The sequence below is a fragment of the Nycticebus coucang genome, chromosome 2 (assembly GCF_027406575.1).
Source record: "Nycticebus coucang isolate mNycCou1 chromosome 2, mNycCou1.pri, whole genome shotgun sequence".
NCBI classification, from domain to species: domain Eukaryota; kingdom Metazoa; phylum Chordata; class Mammalia; order Primates; family Lorisidae; genus Nycticebus; species Nycticebus coucang.
In genome coordinates this window covers 170,519,498-170,527,379 of record NC_069781.1, presented here as the reverse complement: position 1 = coordinate 170,527,379, position 7,882 = coordinate 170,519,498, and positions in this window count along the sequence as shown.

The window sequence follows — 7,882 nt, the reverse complement described above, 5'->3', positions numbered from 1 at the left end:
AAAAAAAAAAAAGAAAAAGGTGAAAGTTTTTGATTTAAGAAAAGGAAAAAAATTGTATGCCGAGGTTGCAAGGATCTATGGTAGAAATGAAACTTCTCTCTGGGAAATTATGAAGGAAAAAGAAATTTATGCTAATTTTGCTTTCACACCTCAAACTGTGAAAGTTACAGCCACAGTGTATGATATGTGCTTCATTAGAACAGAAAAGGCATTAGATTTGTCGGTGGAAGATATGAACAGAAACATATTTTGGTTTAATACTATCAGGCATCCACTGGGATCTTGGTAGTAGCCTCTATATAAGAAGGGACTACTATGTAATTCAGCAACAAGGAGGGACCCTACTTGTGTTATAAGGCAGCCCTATTCTACAGTTAAGGAACTTCAAACAAAGCAAAAGAATAAGAAGAAAGCGGGCGCCTGTAGTCCCAGCTGCTCGGGAGGCTGAGGCAAGAGAATCACGTAAGCCCAAGAGCTGGAGGTTGCTGTGAGCCGTGTGACGCCACGGCACTCTACCGAGGGTGGTACAATGAGACTCTGTCTCTACAAAAAAAAAAAAAAAAAAAAGAATAAGAAGAAAATAAATATAAAAATATTTTGTACCTAGCCGAGGGTTGTGGCGGGCGCCTGTAGTCCCAGCTACTTGGGAGGCTGAGGCAAGAGAATCACCTAAGCCCAAGAGCTGGAGGTTGCTGTGAGTTGTGACGTCACTGCACTCTACCGAAGGTGACAGAGTGAGACTCTGTCTCTAAAAAAATATATATATATTTTTTGTATCAATAATTCTATTTTGTGGCTGGGCAAAATGGCTCACACCTGTAATCCGAGCAATCTGGGAGGCCGAGGCAGGTGGATTGCTTAAGCTCAGGAATTCAAGACTAGCCTGAGCCAGAGCAAGACCCCGTCTCTAAAAACAGCGGAGCATTGTGGTGGGCACCTGTAATACCAACTGCTTGGGAGGCTGAGGCAAGAGAATTGCTTCAGCCCAGGACTCTGAGATGGCTGTGAGTTATGACCCCTTGGTACTCTACCCAGGGCAATAGAGTGTCAAAAAAAAAAAAAAAGAAATTTGTTTTGTATTATTTGAATTATGTCAGAGGTGACATTCAACTTATTGAATAAGCAGTAGGCCATGACACTAATCAGAATGCCCACCAGCCTGGAACAACTGCTGAAGCCAGATCTCTCTGTCCCAGGTGCGCGTCAGTCCTGAATTATGTAAATGTGGTCCTGATGTCATATGTTCAAAAGTTGAAACTTCTAAGTTTCATTAGCTTCTGTCTTTTTACTAGGCCAGTTACTTTTAGGACAATGTGTGTTTTCTTAAAGAAGTCAGCTCAATTTTTTGGCTTTAGCTTTTTTTTTTGTAGAGACAGAGTCTCACTTTATGGCCCTCAGTAGAGTGCCGTGGCCTCACACAGCTCACAGCAACCTCCAACTCCTGGGCTTAAGCAATTCTTTTGCCTCAGCCTCCCGAGTAGCTGGGACTACAGGCGCCCGCCACAACGCCCAGCTATTTTTTGGTTGCAGTTTGGTCGGGGCCACAACGCCCAGCTATTTTTTGGTTGCAGTTTGGTCGGGGCCGGGTTTGAACCCGCCACCCTCGGTATATGGGGCCGGCGCCCTACCGACTAAGCCACAGGCGCCTCCCTGGCTTTAGCTTTTTAATGAAGAACTGAGCTCGAGTCCCTAGCCCTAGACCCTTACCTAAGTTGTTCTGCCACTAATGTGAAACTTACTTCTTTTTTTCTTTTTTTTTTTTTGAGACAAGAGTCTCACTTTATCACCCTCAGTACAGTGCCCTGGTGTCACAACTCACAGCAACCTCCAACTCCTGGGCTTAGGTGATTCTCTTGCCTGAGCCTCCCAAGTAGCTGGTACTACAGGCACCTGCCACAACGCCCGGCTATTTTTTGTTGCAGTTTGGCTGGGGCTGGGTTTGAACCCACCACCCTCGGTATATGGGGGCCAGCTCCCTACCCACTGAGCCACAGGCACCACCCTGAAACTTACTTCTAAACATCTTTCAGTCTGCACAAAATTATGTGCTCTGAGTTTGCTCAGCTTTTCCCAGACTTCTTGGTTTAGAAAAAGATATGTCTCTGGAAATGGTACTATAGCCTGAAAGCCGACAGTTCCAATCTCATTGGTTGGACACACTTGGCCATATTCTTGGCTGTATTTTGCATGCAGCTGATTAGCCACTTCCAGAAAACCATCACCAAGAAAGAAAGGCAAAATTCACCAAGTTGAGACAAATTGGCTTGAACAACAGAAAGAGTAAAAATCACTTTTACTTCATGTTACCTCATCGGTATTATGTTCTTTTGGCATCAAAACAAAAATAACAATAAAACACTTTGCATCACTTTAAGTATCTGATAAAACTTAAGCCTCTAATTCTAAATACCTTATAAATATCCTCCCCCAAAGAAACCCAGTTGTTTTTTTTTCTTGTTCAATCTCACATTTTATTTTCATTTCATTGGGTTTGGGGAAGAGAGGGTTTATAAGTAGATAGAATGCAACATTTGAGTCTCTCATGTACAGTCAGGATCCAGGTTCAAAATTTCTTTAAGTTTGGGATCTACATTACTACTGCTGCTGGGGTCCGAGGACTGCCTTGGAAAAGGTAGGAAACAGTCATGGAGCTGACCATGGAGGGCTCATGGCCCAGGGGTTCTATTCAGGTACCTGAGGATTCTGCATGAAGATCACAGGTGGGGGAAAGCACAGCAGCTCCTGAGTGGGTACAAGGATGCTATTTGCCTGGACCTCATACTGGGGAAGGGCAAGGTTGGCTGTTTCTGCATAGGCAGGACCTGAGAAGTGATTGTGCTCCTAGTTATATCCCAAGATCCTGTGTAAGGCCTCTCCATAAGGACATGGCCAGAGTTTACTCCTTAGTTTCTGGTTGGCCCCGTGAATACTCCAGTACAAATCTTGTAAGTTTATCATCATCTGGAGACACCGTTGCCGGCTTTTCTTTATGCCCCTCTTCTTGAGACGCCGGGCAATTGCTTGTGCCAGCTTCTGATTCCTCTTCCTCCTCCCAAAGAGCACTTCATGTTCAAGGAATTCCCACTCTTCCAGGAACATGTGGATATCACGATCACTCCAAGGTACAACTAACTGGCCTGAGAGCTTTTTTGGTCCCTGGGTTTCTTTATTCTCCTTTACATTCTGAGGACTTTGGATACTTTTACTTTCAAGTGTCACCATCTCCATTTGTATTCCTGGTTTTTCTCCCATGATATTCACCTCTGCTGCAATGGAACTTAAGTTGGGGTTGGCTTTCACTACGAGTTTCTGGAATCCCAGCGAGTAAGAAGGTCCCAGAGTGAAATGTGTTTGTTTCTCTTTGCTTCTGCAGTCTCTAGAAACCCAATTTATTTATTTATTTATTTTTGTGCAGCTTTTGGCCGGAGCCGGGTTTGAACCTGCCACCTCTGGTAAATGGGGCCGGCACCCTACTCTTTTGAGTCACAGGCGCTGCCCTAGAAACCCAGGGTTTTTTTGTTTGTTTTTGTTTTTTGAGACAGAGCTTCAAGCTGTCGCCCTGAGTAGAGTGCTATGGCATCACAACTCACAGCAACCTCCAATTCCTGGGCTCAAGCGATTTTCCTGGCTCCACCTCCCAAATAGCTGGTGCCTCCAGGTGCCTGCCACAATGCCCGGCTATTTTGTGGTTGCAGCCGTCATTGTTTGGCGGGCCAGGGCTGGATTTGAACCCACCAATTCTTGTGTATGTGGCTGCTTACCTTAGCTGCTTGAGCCACAGGCACCGAGCCAAAAGCCAGTTTTTAAGTTTTGTTTTAGTCAAGGCTTTTTTATTATTCTGTATTATTTTTATTATTATGTATTTTTTCACTTAAAAAGACCAAAAAAAGCAAATTACTTTTTTGGTTATCCCTAAGAGAAGAAAAGAATTCCCCAATAATTCTGCATTTCCAAATAAGTAACTGTAATGACAGCCTCGCTTAACAATTATGTCACAGGCAGTTAGATCTGGTCAAATTTATTAATTTCAACTCAGAGACCTCTGACTACAATTGAGGAGGTAGATACAGATTCAGCCAGACCAGAATCTAGTTCTCTAAGAAAAGCACAAAATTATAAAACTTCTCAAGGTTTTATGTCTCCCTTTTTGCCCTACTTCCAAGGCAGCCCTTGGACAAGGTTCATAATACATTGAATGTTAAATAATTTAAAAACTAAAATTGTAGGCTCGGTCGGTGCCTGTGGCTCAAGCGGCTAAGGCGTCAGCCACATACACCTGAGCTGACGGGTTCTAATCTAGCCCCGGCCCACCAAACAACGATGGCCGCAACCAAAAAATAGCCGGGCATTGTGGCCGGCGCCCAGTTGTGACAATAGTCCCAGCTACTTGGGAGGTGGAGGCAGGAGAATCGCTCGAGCCTAGGAGATGGAGGTTGCTGTGAGCTGTGAGGCCATTAACACTCTACCCAGGGTGACAGCTTGCAGTTCTGTCTCAAAAAAAAAAAAAAAAGAAAAACTAAAATTATAATATGAACCTATATGTAAATATATGTGTGTATGCACATATATGTATGTTTATACATACACAATTATGTGTAGATATACATCAATAGACTGAAAGGAAAGATACCACAATTCTTATCTCTAGATCTGGAGATAAATCTTATTTGCCCTGGGAGATAGCAAGCCTGCTGAATACACTTGCGGTAAGGGACAAAGTATGTGAAGGAACTGCTAAAAGAAGATTTCATATGCTCAATTTGTTAGTCTGTTTGATGATCCTTGGGTTTTCCTTGCTTGGACAACTTCGGGGAAGGGGGAAAAAAAAAGCTTAGAAAGTTTCTTAGAAGGGAATGTGTGTAATTTGTTGGGCAGACCAACTCCATCCAGGTGCCTGGGTGCCATAAGGAAACCAGCTATTAGGACAACAGCCTGCAGGTTAATTACTCCCTGAAGAGTGTTGTGGAAAATATAGCAGGATCAAGATCTCTCCCAAAATGCAAGTTTGCAGAAGACACTTGTACCTCTCAACATTCTCTGCCTGACTGATAGGCAGCTGATCTGTGGAATCTATTCTACTTGGGGTGATCGCCTCAAGCACGTCTTCTGTTCTACTGCAAATGCCTTTGGGGAGCTTTACCAGAGCTTTGCCACCTGGAGTCAATGAGATGCTCTTTCTCACCTGGGCACCTTGGAAACGAGCAGGAGGAAATCCCTACAGTTACGGACTAAAGATGTAAATGCAGTGGAAGGAGTTTTCTGAGAAGTTACAACATACACTGGATCAAAAAAAAAAAGAACGAAATTCTGTCTGACTTCGAGACCGTAACACTTGCAGTTAGGCAAACTTCTGACCCAGAGATCAACAGACTCCACGGTGTCTTGCACAGGCAATGAATGGCCTTTAACATTGTTGAGGCCTTCAGAGACTTGCCAGAACCTGTCATGTGCTGCAACAAATGTAGGAGTTTCTGGGTAAAAAACCAAAGTAATCCAGGAAATTCCTTTACCTCCCTCTAATTTGCCCACAAGTTCTTTAATGAAGAACTCTGATGTTCTTTTTATGTCCTCCCACACATAAAACTAATAGATGTGCATAAACTTTCTTTGGCTCAACATATTAGCACATTCATTAGCAGCATTCCCTGGAGCTTTTTTTTTTAATTATTTTTTGAGACAGAGTCTCACTTTATGGCCCTCACTAGAGTGGTCTAGCATCATAGCTCACAGCAACCTCAAACTATTGGGCTCAAGCGATTCTCTTGCCTCAGCCTCCCAAGCAACTGGGACTACAGGTACCCACCACAACGCCTGCCTATTTTTAGAGACTGGGTCTTGCTCTTGCTCAGGCTGGTCTTGAACTCCTGAGCTTCAGCAATCCACCTGCCTCAGCCTCCCAGCCTGCTAGGATTACAGGTGTGAAAGACCATGCCTGGCCTAAATCAGGCAATTTTGTAAAATACAGTAGAACCTCTGTAAGTTGACTACCTAAGGGACTATTACAAACTGGTCAACATACAGAGGTGGTCAACATAAAGAACTAGACCTTCTGTAAATACGTATGTGTAGTGCATGTCTGATCTATGAAAATTGGGTCAACTTAAGGAAGTGGTCAACTATGGAGGTTCTACAGTGTTCAGGGTTTTTTTTGGAGTGTCACTCTGTCATCCTGGCTAGAGTGCTCTGATGTCAGCCTAGCTCCTGGGTTCAAGCAATCCTCTTGGGTTCAACCCAGAGTTGAACTCCTTAGTTCAAGCAATCCTTCTGCCTCAGTAGCTGGGATTCAGGGGCTTGTCACAATCCCCAGCTAATTTTTTTAGAGACAGAGTCTTGGCATCTCCCTCTTACTTGGGCTGGTCTCCAACTCCTGACCTCAAGAGATCCTCTGGCCTCAGCCTTGGCCTCCGTAATTGCTAGCATTACAGGAGTGAGCCATCCTTGAATTTGTTTTTTGTTTTTTTTTTTTTGTAGAGACAGAGTCTCACTTTATGACCCTCAGTAGAGTGCCGTGGCCTCACACAGCTCACAGCAACCTCCAACTCCTGGGCTTAAGCGATTCTCTTAAGGCGCCCGCCACAATGCCCGGCTATTTTTTGGTTGCAGTTCAGCCGGGGCCGGGTTTGAACCCGCCACTCTCGGTATATGGGGCCGGCGCCTTACCGACTGAGCCACAGGTGCCGCCCTGAATTTGTTTTTTTAAAAATGACTCTTTGGGCAATGTATTCTCTTGAAGCAGGAGTAGTTGAGTAAAAATATCAAGTTATGGCCAGGCCTGGTGGCTCATACTTGTATTCCTAGCACTCTGGGAAGTTAAGGCCATTGGATCACTTGAGCTCAGAAGTTCAAGACCAGCCTGAGCAACAGCAAAACCCCACCTCTAAAAATATAGCCAGGCATTGTGATGGGCACCTGTAGTTCCAGCTACTCAGGAGGCTGAAGCAAGAGGATCTCTTGAGCCCAAGAGTTTAAGGCTGCTGTGAACTATGATGCCATGGCACTCACTAAGGCTGACAAAGTTAGACTGTCTAAAAAAACAAAAACAGGCTCAGCACCCATAGCATAGCGGTTATGGTGCCAGCCACATGCACTGAGGCTGACAGGTTCGAACCCGGCCTGCTAACCAACAATGACAACTGCAACAAGAAAATAGCTGGGTAGGGTGGCACCTGTGGCTCAGTGAGTAGGGTGCCAGCCCCATATACCGAGGGTGGCGGGTTCAAACCTGGCCCCAGCTGAACTGCAACCAAAAAATAGCCGGGCGTTGTGGCGGGCACCTGTAGTCCCAGCTGCTCGGGAGGCTGAGGCAGGAGAATCGCAGAAGCCCAAGAGCTAGAGGTTGCTGTGAGTCCTGTGACATCATGGCACTCTATTGAAGGCGGTAAAGTGAGACTCTGTCTCTACAAAAAAAAAAGAAAAAAGAAAATAGCTGGGTATTGTGGTGGGTGCCTGTAGTCCCAGCTACTTGGGGACCCCAAGAATTTGAGGTTGCTGTGAGCTGCGACGCCATGGCACTCTACAAAGGGCAGCATAGTGTCCTTTGTCCTGTCTCAAAAAATAAAAACTAAGAAACAAAAACAAACAAAAAAACCTCCTAGACTTGAGCAGTTCCCCTACCTCAGGTTCCCAAGTGGCTGGGACTTTAGGTGGGGCACCACCATGCCCAGAAAATGTTTCTATTTTTTGTAGAAATTTTTTTTTTAATTTTAATATGGGGTTGGGTTGCCTTGCTATTTTGCTCAGGCTGGTCTGGAACTCCTGAGCTCAAGGAGTCCTCCCCCCTCAGACTCCCAGAGTGCTAAGTTTATAGGTAGGAGCCACCATGCCTATTTGAGATATTTGAAACTGAGATAAACACAAAGCTCAGTACGTGAAAGGGAGCATA